The following is a 13,370-nucleotide window of genomic DNA, read 5'->3' on the forward strand; positions in this document are numbered from 1 at the left end:
ATTGGAGAAGGACAAGCAAACGGTGATTGCATTCACTACACTTTTGGCACGCAGACTTATTTTGTTAAATTGGAAGAATCCTAATTCTCCTCTTATAAGTCAGTGGGAAACCGATGTTTTATATTATTTGAAATTGGAAAAAATCAAATTCTCAGTTAGAGGATCTGTACAAAATTTTTTCAAAACATGGCAGGATTTAATCAATATTATTTTAGAATAAGAGAAATAACTATTACCACATTTAACTCCCTTCTCCATCTCTTATTTACATAGATATTTACTTCTCCCTTTCTTTTGTTTAATGTTGCCTTATTAAAAAGCCTTAAGCAATTTTCCTTTAGCTAAGCTCTCCTTCTCAGGGGTGGGGTTTGATTAGTCTTCAAATTTGTTGGGTTATAAATTGATCTGTTTGTATGGAATGATTACAATGAAAATTAATAAAATAAAAATATGAAAAAAAAAAAAAAATGATATCGTCATCATATGTAAATACGTGCTTTATAAAGTGGCTCAGGTTGTGCAAAGTTATAACTGTATCATAAGTACAATTACCTCACGGTAACTTGCAAGTACAAACAGTTCTACAAGGAGCACTTGATGGACTGATTGAGTGCATTTATAGTTCTTGGAATGAAACTGTTTGTGAACCGCGAGGTCCGAAACAGGAAAGGCTGTGAAGCGTTGGTCGGATGAGAGCAGTTCAAATAGTGAATGGCTGAGGCATTCTGTGCTTGATGCTGTATACCGATAATTCTCTTTCCAATCGCTGTAGATCTGTGATTCACACTCAGATACAGTGATATAAATACTCTGAGTGGTGCAGTGAGAGTAATATGGAAAAAGATGATCCGCTGTGGCAACCTCTAACGGGAGCAGCTGACAGAAGAAGAAGAAGGTGCAGTGAGAGTAACAGCGCTAAAGCAGTTATAGTATTTAGAATAGTTTGACCATTCTGTGGACCATCATATTGTTACAGGTTAATTACAATCAGATGCATTAAATTTATGAACGATATGCGGTTAATTTCAGTGTATTTGATAAAGCCGCCGTCGTGGATGTGAATCTAAGAAAGGGTAACCACACAGGAACAGTAGCACTGCTTTGACGCTGGGTGCCACCAGTCTGCAAAACCGAGCAGAGAACTTGCGTACGACAGGGTATGAGGTACCGTGGAAAAGTGAGTGGCTTTACGCCAAGTGTAGGTTTTATACATCACGATTTGAACGTGGAAACGTTCTTATGCAACATTTCTGTGCATACGCACCGTTTATACATGAGGCCCCAGGTGTCATTGAAAAAAAAACAGGACAAAGCAAGGTTCAGAAATAAAAGACAGAGTAGAAAACAAAGTAAAATGTCATAAAGAGATTACAAAACAAAAGGGCCAAACACATGCAGAGCAGGTTAGAGATAATGAAAATGGGAATTCAAAAGACTCAAAAAAAACGTAGGTGCAAAACACATGCAGAGCAAGATACAGAATATAAAAGCAGAAAAAAACAACAGTGTCAAAAAAAGAAAGTAAACATCGCATTAGCGCAAAAAAAGAGAAATTATTACTTGGAGAAATAATTAAAAGGCGAATAGAGATCGAATACATGGACACAGGTGATATGTCAGAAGTATGTAAATATTGTAAGGCTTTGAAGTTTAAGTCAGAGAATTTTAAAAACGTGTTTTACCTCACATGCATTTATTGGTTACTTTGCAAAAAAAATTATTAACTGTTGATGATGTGGATTGTTTTGTCTGTGCTGAAATTCCAAACAGAGAAACCTATCCTGAATTATGGTACAAAATCATTAAACACATGTCTCACTGACCTCATTTAAATGATTCAGCATATTGGGACACGAAAGATTCCAAATATTGTTTTTACATAAGTTCTGAAATAAAAGTGAAACTAATGAAATAGCAACAATTCAAAGAAAAAAAAAATCTTAAAAGTGTGTATCCAGAAAACCAAACACGGGGGTTGGCGAGCGAAGCAAGCAGGGGGCAAAGCCCCCTAGTCTTAAATAAGAATCTTGAAGCCGCCAGGTGGCTATACAACAGTGTAAATAAAACAGAGCTAGTGTGGGGATAACTCTTTCATAAATTCCAAGCATGATTCTTGCCCAGATCATCATACAGTGGATTATGAGATGCAGTTGATAAGTAGATAAGAAAAGAACAGCTGGAGTTCTGCAAAGGAAGAGGATATGTGGAACAGATATTTGCATCACTAAATGTCATCGAGCAGTGTGCAGGATGGAAAAGACAGCTATGCATAAGGTTTGTTGATTTTCAGAAAGCTTTTGATAGCATTCACTGAGGTAGCCCTATCCTGAGGGCATATGAAATACGTAACGGTGACTGTCTTAGTTGTCAAGAGTTTTTATGTCAACTTTACCTGCAGCATGGGAAACAGTGATCTCAGCATCAAAGTAAAGACCGAGAAAAGGTATAATTGTGTGACGTCTTCCATGCTTTTTAACCTTGCTATTGATTGGGTAATGCAAAGGATGCATTAAGACAGCGTTTCTTAACCTTTAAGTATTTGCGACCCAAGTTTTCCTAACAGTTTTAATCGCGCCCCCTAACGTTTTTTTGAAAGGAGCCCACTAACACCAATTTGTTCTTTTTTAATTAGTGATATATCATAGATGCATATTTTATTATACCTACTTAACTTTTATCAACATTTATCTAACTCTAGATTTATTTTTCTAGTATCAGAATGTAGTTTAAGTTAATTTGTTTTGGTTTCAATAGATGTACAGTAATTCCTCCTCCATCGCGGGGGTTGCGTTCCAGAGCCACCCGCGAAATAAGAAAATCCGCGAAGTAGAAACCATATGTTTATATGGTTATTTTTATATTGTCATGCTTGGGTCACAGATTTGCGCAGAAACACAGGAGGTTGTAGAGAGACCGGAACGTTATTCAAACACTGCAAACAAACATTTGTCTCTTTTTCAAAAGTTTAAACTGTGCTCCATGACAAGACAGAGATGACAGTTCTGTCTCACAATTAAAAGAATGCAAACATATCTTCCACTTCAAAGGAAACAGAGAGGAAAGCAAACAAATCAATAGGGCTGTTTGTGCCGCAGTGCTTCGCATACTTAAAAGCCAAAGCTGTTGAAGGCAGCAGCTCACACCCCCTCCGTCAGGAGCAGGGAGAAAGAGAGAGAGAGAGAGAGAGAGAGAGAGAGAGACAGAGTTTGTTTTTCAGTCAAAAATCAATACGTGCCCTTCGAGCTTTTAAGTATGCGAAGCACCGTGCAGCATGTCGTTTCAGGAAGCAGCTGACAAAAGATAGCAACGTGAAGATAATCTTTCAGCATTTTTAGACGAGCGTCCATATCGTCTAGGTGTGCGAACAGCCCCCCTGCTCAATCCCCATACGTCAGGATCACAGATAGTCAGCGCAAGAGAGAGAGAAAAGTAAGCAATCTAGCTTCTCAGCCATCTGCCAATAGCGTCCCTTGTATGAAATCAACTGGGCAAACCAACTGAGGAAGCATGTACCAGAAATTAAAAGACCCATTGTCCGCAGAAATCCGCGAACCAGCAAAAAATCCGCGATATATATTTAAATATGCTTTCATATAAAATCCGCGATGGAGTGAAGCCGCGAAAGGCGAAGCGCGATATAGCGAGGGATCACTGTATTTTCCATATTTTCGATTCTTGTTTTCTTTTTTTCACATCTTCACGCCCCCCTTTTTGTTACTTCGCGCTCCCCTAAGGGGGCCTGCCCCAGAAGTTTGAGAACCACTGCATTAAGAGGACTTTGTTGGACATTGACTTTGCTGTTGATCTGGCCATACTTTCACATACCCATCAGCATACGCAGGTCAAGACTAATTGCCTGAGTATCTTTGCACAGCAAGAAATATTTTTAGATCACATAATAACATCTTAAAGTTGTCACAGTACAGCACCCACACCAAGCTGAAGATTTACCAGAAGTGCATCCTGTTGAGTTTCTTGTATGTGTCCCAATGCTATATAAAGACAGAAAGTGACCTCAACAAACTGTCCACATTCAACACCAAGAGTTTGAGAAGAATCTCCTGACCAAAAACTATTTAAAAACTAGGAGCTGCTTGTTCATTGCCAACAAGACAGCATGATTACTATTCTGATGAGGAATTGGTGCAGTTGGATTGGACTTCACTGGACCCCTGAATAAAAACACAAGTGAGGAAGACACAGAAACATATTGTATGATGCGTAACTGTTGAGGTCTAGGGCCTACTGTAGTTAATGTGCAGCCAAAATCAACAAAACTAATTCAACCACCAGGTGAGAGGGTAACAATGAAACAGGGGTCTAAGAAGTCAAAATTTAGTTCCTTAGCACACAGGTCACCACTTTGGACTGATTTTCAGCGCTTAGAAAACATCTCTCTCAAGACTGGGAAAAATAAAGTGCTCATAATTGGCAACTCCTCAGTGCGAAATGTTACAATTCCAAACTAAGATAATCCAGCAGTTACACTTAAATGCCTCCCTGGGGCAAAGGTATCCAATATAAAAGGTAAATTGGAGCTTCTGGCAGACGATAGTGTCTACTTTATTGTTTCATGTTACCACTAATGATATATATTTGAAGCAGAATGAGTTATTAAAGGAGAATTTCAGATTGCATCCCTTCACTGAAGGTTAGAGACCTGATGTGCAAATAAAAACTTAGTTTTTGTGGACAACTGGGATGATTTTTGGGAAAGGCTTGTATAATTAAAGAGAGATGGTGTCATCCTAACTGGAGAGAATCTTTTGCTTTATCCAAAATATGGCAGCAAAACTGCCTGGCTGACTCATTAGAGAACCATTCAGGCTGCAGTCCTGTGATCCTGTAGCTGTTACCAATTATCCCTGTTATGGGGCATCTTATAAGTTTAGTCGTTGGAGCGAAATTTTAATGTAGGTCCATCAGGGGCATGGGATTTATTTTAAACAAACCCCTTGTATTATTTGCTGAATTCTTCTCTAAATGTACCTAATAGCAATTTCCTTTCTATGAGTCTTCTTCTAACTGTTTTATGCTGAAGTCCATATCTTACACATGCTCCCAGTCTCTTAACAATTTCTTCAATGGATATTAATTATTTCATTCAGAAGCTGTCCATCTTAGGATTTAGTATAAATTCTTTTTATGTAAAAGATATGGTTGACTCTTGAAACATCTCCAATTAGAGTGTTGGTATGTTTGTGTGCAATGTGTATTTCTTTAAAAGTACATAACAGTTTTCCAATGTAGCAGTAGAACTGCACTGACTGCCTTCATTTATAACAAGCCTTAAAAAATTAGACTAAATGAGGGAAAGCATTTTACATCATCTTTTGAGAGTAAAAACAAAATTAAACAAATCTAACCTTTAAGGTGTATCTGTATAGGTGACAAAATGTTTTTAAGTTTTCATATTGGAGTCGTAACAACTGGATCATGTAGTTTACTCAATATAAAATGAAGTTTGGAATATTGATCTTTTAATTTACATTGTTTGAATGTGGATTTTTTTTGTCAGTTAGCTGTACATAAAGATGTTGAAAAAATTATATTATTTGGCAACCCCTTCCTTTGAATAATTGCTTTTGTGTGCCATGTGTTTTTATAAGAGCTTTTTATAGATGTTTGTGGAGTTTCGGGTATGAAAATTTTTGTGGGATTTAGTGTCTATAAACTATCGAAATAGGCAGAGCTATCATAAGAAGCCTGCCAAAGAGAACATGCAGGAGTATGTGTGTATGTGTGTGTGTCCGTGTGCGTGAGAGAGATTGATCAAGTATGTCAGTGAAAGAAAGAAGGAGAGAGATAATCAAACATTTAAAGAGCAGTAGTTATGACTCTTATGAGAACTGCACACCTGCTTAAATCCATTGGTATGGCGATGTAGATGCCAGCAAGTCTTGGAATACAGCTTGGTTTGGTCAACTCACAGAATCATTGAAAATGAGTGCAGATGGCGTTGCCTCCAACCCCAAGTAAATGGTGTAAGGCAGAGCTGGTGGCATGAATGTGCAGACAATGGAGAAGAATGATAATAGGTCATTGGAGACATAAAGAAGAAGCTAAGAAAGATCAGAGTGACGGCAGCGTGAGGACACGAGGGAGAGATCCTACATTTCACAATGTTAAAGGCTACCTGTATATTACAGCATCAGTGACAACAAAATGGCAGACAAATAATGTCATGAACGCTATACAAAATGAAAACTTAAGAAGATATAATTTTGTCATACTATGCAGCCCCCAAACAGTAAAGCAGAAATGCGAATGAATATTCATTCAGTAAATGACACACTTTGCACATCTAATAAATAACAGTAAACACTCAACCCATTACAATTTTAATCCAAGAATGAGAAATATAATTCTTTAGGCCAATGTGGTACCATATTTTTAATTTTTCCAGTTTTTCTTCACTGGGCAAAGTGCTAAATTATACCATATTTACTTAATTGATGTGGTTCATGATGATGCTGATGATGACTATTCCAATACAACAAGACAGTATAAGTTCACGCAGCTATAAAATTGTGGCCTAGTAAATTAAAATAATACAGTAGTTATTTGAAAGGGCTCTAGTCTTCAAGTCTCAAGGTTAAAATTGAAAAGTTCAGGCTGCACATTTGCACTTGTGAAAAGGTTGAGCATTTTAAAACTTTGCACAGTAAAAGGGCCTGCCCAATCAAACCAGAACCAGGGTAATGGCACCAAGCACAAAGGAATTTCACATACTACAAAAAGAAATTGCATTTGAGCACATATTTAATTATGGTAACTAAGTTGATTTTATTAGTAAACATTTTAAAAATACAATAAATTAATGAGGTGAGTTTATAGTACTAGGGTGTTGTACCATGTTAGCCATTATGAATGTAGTGAGAAGTCAAGCAAACTGACACCTTTTATTGGCTAACTAAAAAAAGTTACAATATGCAAGTTTTCAAGGACACTCAGGCCCTTTTTTCAGGCAAAATGTAATCCTGTAATGAGGTGAGTTTATTATTTATTAATGTTTTGCTAAACATCACCATCTGCTGGCAATGAAGGCCAGTGCCCCACTTGCCCTTAATACAGAGACACCACAGGAGATGTTCATCAGTGTTGTGCAAGTTCACACCTCACAAGAACTAGCTCAAAGTTCAGTTCACATAGATTAAAATTAATAAATTCATGTTCATAGTTCATCATTTCAATTTTGAACTAGTTCATGTTTAGTTCATTTTGTATTTTTTAAGGAGTGAGAATAAATGACCCATGGGTTTACTTTTTTCAATTTTGTATGCCTTATATTAAGCTATTACTGTGTTCTTGAATAAAATACAATAATTATGAAAACTTTTTTATTTAAATACACTTTATTGAGTTATACCCAGCAGCAAACACGTATAACCATATATGCTAATATCCTCCCGGTCAAAAAAGAAATTAAATAGATGCAAGTATATAAATTACTGCTCTATTTCCAACTGTGTGATGCAAATGGTGACTATGGAACCAGAGTGTAGGTGAACTAACCTATTACGCTTATGGTCTAAATTTGCGTCACATATCACAAGTCCAATGGGGAAAAATATAAAGTGGCCTCATGAAATGCAACGTTTTCCTAAAAGCGAAAATGGAGCTTCACCGTGTGCTCATGTCAGCAGGGGTGCAGCTTAAGCACAAGCAGGCAGACACCGACAGTGCCTATTTGATTTTATGTTATTTTTTCTGAATTCAAATAAATGGCAAAAAATTAGTACAAAATAAATATTCGTAAAAATCCCCTATTTGTGCTTATCCTATAAACATTCTAAGCAATCAGTCCGTTTATAGTGCCAACTATAATAGCGAGGATAATGTAAATAGTAAGGTGGAAAGTTTTAATACTAAAGTGAGAGCTGCTGTTGACACAGTTGCACCTGAAAAGACAGTTAAAAAATCTTCTAGCATTGTTATACCATGGAAGACCCAAAGAGTGTCTGATTTAACGAGAACATGCCGTAGATGGAGGAAAACTAAACTAACTATCCACTATGAAATATTAAAGGTTAAAATAACAGAATACAATAACACAGTCCGTCTTGAGAGGCGCTGCTATTTCTCTAAGATTATAAATACCAATGCTAGTAATCCCAGAGTCTTATTCTCGACGACTGATCATCTGTTAAACCCAGGTAACTCAAAGAAATGCCTCCTAAGTACTTCCAGTAAAACCTGTGAGGCTATTGCTGTATTTTTCAATCAAAAAATTAATTATATTAGAAATAATATAGTATATCTCCCCAACACTGAGGATCCTCTTAAACCCCAGTACTCCATTACAAACAAATTAAATTCTTTCACCAGGATAGATTTACCTGATTTACATAAAATAATTTCTCAACTGAAACCCTCCACCTGCGTCCTTGACCCAATACCAACAAGTTTTTTCAAGGAAGTATTGGGCATGCTAATTGATAATATTCTTGACATAGTAAATTCATCATTAGATACGGGGTCTTCCCAGACTGTTTTAAGACTGCTGTAGTTAAACCCCTATTTAAGAAAAATAATCTTGACTCCTCTGTTCTTGAAAATTTTAGACACGTCCCTAACCTGCCTTTCTTAAGTAAAATTCTAGAGAAGGCAGTCATTATGCAGTTAAATGACCATCTCAATAAACATGCTATTCTTGATAAGTTTCAGTTGGGTTTTAGAACAAATCACAGCACAGAAACTGCACTCGTTAAAGTAGTAAATGACTTGTGAGTAAATGCAGACAGAGGCCATTTATCTGTTCTCACCCTCTTAGATCTGAGTGCCGCATTTGACACCATTGATCACAATATTCTTAGAAATCGCCTTAGTCAATGGGTGGGCCTCTCTGGCAGTGTCTTAAATTGGTTTGAATCCTACCTGGCAGGGAGAAAATTCTTTGTTAGTTGTGGTAACTACAACTCAAAGACACTTGATATTCTATATGGTGTTCCACAAGGCTCTGTCTTGGGTCCGCTGCTCTTTTTGATCTACATGCTTCCATTAGGTCAGATTATCTCAGGGCACAATGTGAGCTACCACAGCTATGCTGATGACACACAGCTGTATTTATCAATAGCACCTGATGACCCCAATTTTCTTGATTCACTAACACAATGTCTTACTTGTATTTCTGAATGGATGAATAGTAATTTTCTAAAGCTAAATAAAGAGAAAACTGAAATTTTAGTGATTGTCAATAATGGATACAATGAGGCTATTAGAAATAAACTGGATGCATTAGGATTAAAAGTCAAGACGGAGGTAAAAAGCTTAGGGGTAACTGTTGACTGTAATCTGAATTTTAAATCGAAATTTTTTCACTTAAGAAACATAGCAAAAGTTAGACCTCTTATATCATTGAAAAATGCTGAGAAATTAGTTCACGCGTTTGTTTTCAGTCGACTAGATTACTGTAACGCAGTCCTCTCAGGAATACCCAAAAAAGACATAAATCGTTTGCAACTAGTGCAGAATACAGCTGCTAGAATCCTAACTAGGAAAAGAAAATCTGAGCACATTTCTCCAGTTTTGATGTCACTACACTGGTTACCTGTGTCATTCAGGATTAACTTTAAAACTCTGCTTATGGTTTATAAAGCCTTAAATAATCTCGCCCCATCTTATATATCGGAATGTCTGACATCTTATATTCCAAATTGTAACCTTAGATCTTCAAATGAGTGTCTCCTTAGAATTCCAAGAGCAAAACTTAAAAGAAGTGGTGAGGCGGCCTTCTGCTGTTATGCACCTAAAATCTGGAATAGTCTGCCAATAGGAATTCGCCAGGCTAATATAGTGGAGCATTTTAAAAAAACTTCTAAAAACACATTATTTTAACATGTGTGGCACCCTGACGGGGCTCACGCCCGGCCGGGACGCCCAGGAAGACAGGAGGAGGGCTCATTCCTCCTCCAGACCGCGAGGGGGCATCTGCCCTGGTTGTATTGGAAGCTCTACCCTGTAGGGGCCCGTGGCCCCTGCCAGGGGGCGCCCCGATGCCTTGGGGACCCTGGACCCCAGCGCTTCTGCCACACCCAGAAGTGCTGGGGGGAAGAAAAGAGGGAACACCCGGAGTGCTTCCGGGTATGCAGCCGGCACTTCCGCCACACTGGGGAGTACCAGTGGAAGATTGCCGGGGAGCACCTGGAGCACATCCGGGTGCGCATAAACGGGGCCACCTCCCTCCAATCATGAACAAGAGTCGGGAGGAAGGAAGATGATGTTGGGAGAAAGGCAAGGAGGCGGCCTGAAGAGAGAGAAGGCATTGTTGCGTGGCCAGGACTTTGGGGTTTGTGGGCACTTGGATATTGTAAATATTGTGAATAAACGTGTGTTGGGTGACATGAGCGTGTCTGCCTGTCTGTGTCCGAGCCAGTCTCCACACATGGCTTTCTCATATCTTCACTTTAATTTAATCCTGATACTCTGTATATCCAATTCATTATAATAACTATTCATGGTGGCTCTAAAATCCGTACTAACCCCTACTCTCTCTTCTGTTTCTTTTTCCAGTTTCTTTGTGGTGGCAGCCTGCGCCACCTCCATCTACTCAAAGCACCATGATGTTCCAACATTGATGGATTAAAAGCCAGAAGTCTGTATGACCATCATCATTAAGTCCTTCCTTGAGAACCTTAAATACAAAGAGGACTATTTCATTTTTGTTAGGTAGAATGCCCAGAGGGGACTGGGTGGTCTCGTGGCCTGGAACCCCTGCAGATTTAATTTTTTTCTCCAGCCGTCTGGATTTTTTTTTTGTTTTTTTCTGTCCTCCCTGGCCATTGGACCTTACTCTTATTCTATGTTAACTAATGTTGTCTTATTCTAATTTCTTACTTTCTCTTTTATTCTTCTTTTCTTCATTATGTAAAGCACTTTGAGTTACTTTTTTGTATGAAAATGTGCTATACAAATAAATGTTGTTGTTGTTATCCGAATACTGTATTGAGCTCCACCCCTACATTACAGGCAAGACTTTAATCTGGACCGAAACCAGATCCAGAATATCACATAAAACTGAATTAGCTCACGTTCAAGTTCTTCACTTGCAAATACGTTACGTTAAGTTCACCATTCTTAGAAAAATGAACTTGTTCAATGAATGCGCTCTTTTGAACTAGTTCATGCTCAACACTGATGTTCATTAGTATTTGATCTGAATATAAGTCTGAAGTTTTAAGTAATGGATAGAGTACTATTACAAATACATGCTTCACACTGTTAAGGGGTGCCTTGCTGGCAAGAGATTGTCTCACAGAGTGTCTGTGTAAAGAAGCTAATCAAAGAAGTAAAGGGCAGGGAATACGTCATTGTATAAATCTCAGAAGAAAAGAAAGAGCAACAAAGGCAGTAAAAATGTCAGCTCTGTATGCCAATGTGGAAAGATAAAGCAGTTTTTAGCAATCTTTAAACTATGTAGAGTGTGAAGTCTGGGAAATATTGCCAATGCAAGGGAAAATGAGAAAAAAAGAGAGAAGAACCTGTGTAATTAATTGCAGAGAGTTCTAAATGACTATAGACAAGACATCACCGAGCATTATGCATGCCACTAAAAACATAAGACTGTCCAAAAAATCCCCAATGTGGACACTCACAGCCCACATTCTTTTCCAAAACTAACCACCCCAAGACTCACACTGGCACAGTCCGTTATGAAGCTGACCAGAAATGTATGTTTTCTTCTAAAGCAGTTGAAAAGATTTCTTCCTTGATAACTGGAAGAAAAATTAAAAACCAAAAGGAAGCTTCTTCTGAATACTGAAATCTGTTTTTCAAATCAAAATACCAAACCTGAAACTTTCTAATAGTACCTGTTCACTGAGTGAATGAGGAACTAAAGGCAAACTGCCTGAAGACAAACACTCAAATATTCACCACAATTATGACATGAAGTGTCACCACAAACACACCTTGTTCAAGGACTCCGATATTTATAAAATCAGTCATCACAATAATCAAAACTCTGAAATTTTCCGTGACTGGAAGACAAGCTTTTACTGATAAAAAAGCACTATGATCAGAAGGGTGAGCTTACACCACAAAAATCCAAACTCAAAAAAAAAAAAAAAACCCTTTGCTATGATAGTGTGCCGCAACAAAAAGTCCATACCCAAAAAAGCACTTCATGCTGATGGTGTTCGCAGCTATGAGCTCACACTGAATGATCAGAAATCTTGGACTAAAGGAATCTTGTTAGTCTGCTCAAATTTATTTCTCAGACTTCATGACACAATTCATAGGGAAAGTCCTTAGCAACTATGATGCGCTCAAAATTTTAAACGAAAAGCAATTTAAATCTTCCTCAGGCAAAAATATAGCAATAAAACACAAACACGGAAATAAAGGTGTACAATTCCCCTTCCAAAATATTAAAACTTAACCAACTAACAAAATACATATTAAATTCAATTAAAACAAAGTGCTTGGGACTGAAAAAATAATTTGTTATAACAGAGATTTCATTATAATGGAATTGGAACAGAACACGGTCTTTCGGCATCTACATTTGACAAAGCTGAGTGCAGAGTGCCTAACTCTATGGCAGCGTCTGTTTTCTTCTTGCTAGCATAAAGTTGCAGCGAAAAGTTTTAAACTTTTTTTTAAAACTGCACCCCTCTGTGTTAATAGCACAGCTAGTATTTTTAGACTTCAAGGTCCAGGGAGATCCCCCTAGGTGTTTGGAACAAACGGCACTTGAGTTACTTAAACGGCACCTTTAACTTTCATAAACAGTGCACCTCGGATGACATCGCTTTATGGACTGACCAGCTCTCTGTGGCTGCTGTCTGTTCTTATTTTATTACCTGGAGGAATTTTACATAAAAAAGATAATGATGAAAAGTTCAAGGAGATGAATGTCACATTCATAAATAAGAATTGTTGAATGTGTAAATTTTCAAGCAGAAAATTCAAAGATACATTCAAATACAACAATATTTATTAAATAATATGGTGCGCAGGTGTTCATTTGGTAGAATCTTATCAAATTTATGAAACATGTTGGAAACTGACTGAGTAAGATAAACAAGGAAAGCTCAGCAGTAAGCACTTTTTATGAAGGAGAAGCCAGAACAACCCTCAATCTGATTGATGTGCTCAGTGAAGTCAAACCATACCTCGAGAAAATACCGGAATTACCTAACATAGATAAGTTGCTGAAAACCTCTAGTGCTCTGCAAGTACAACAGATGTTAAATTTGATTGACAGTCTGGACACCAGGGGGTGCACATCTCCCCAAACCCTGGACACAACAGACACTGAGGCCAAATACAGCACACAACACACCTTTATTAAGTGTGGGAAACGTTTTTGCCTCGTTTCCCACCTTATACAGCACAGTCTAGCAAGCACAATAACCACAATGACTTTC

This window comes from Erpetoichthys calabaricus, chromosome 1 (genome assembly GCF_900747795.2).
Source record: "Erpetoichthys calabaricus chromosome 1, fErpCal1.3, whole genome shotgun sequence".
Lineage (NCBI taxonomy): Eukaryota > Metazoa > Chordata > Cladistia > Polypteriformes > Polypteridae > Erpetoichthys > Erpetoichthys calabaricus.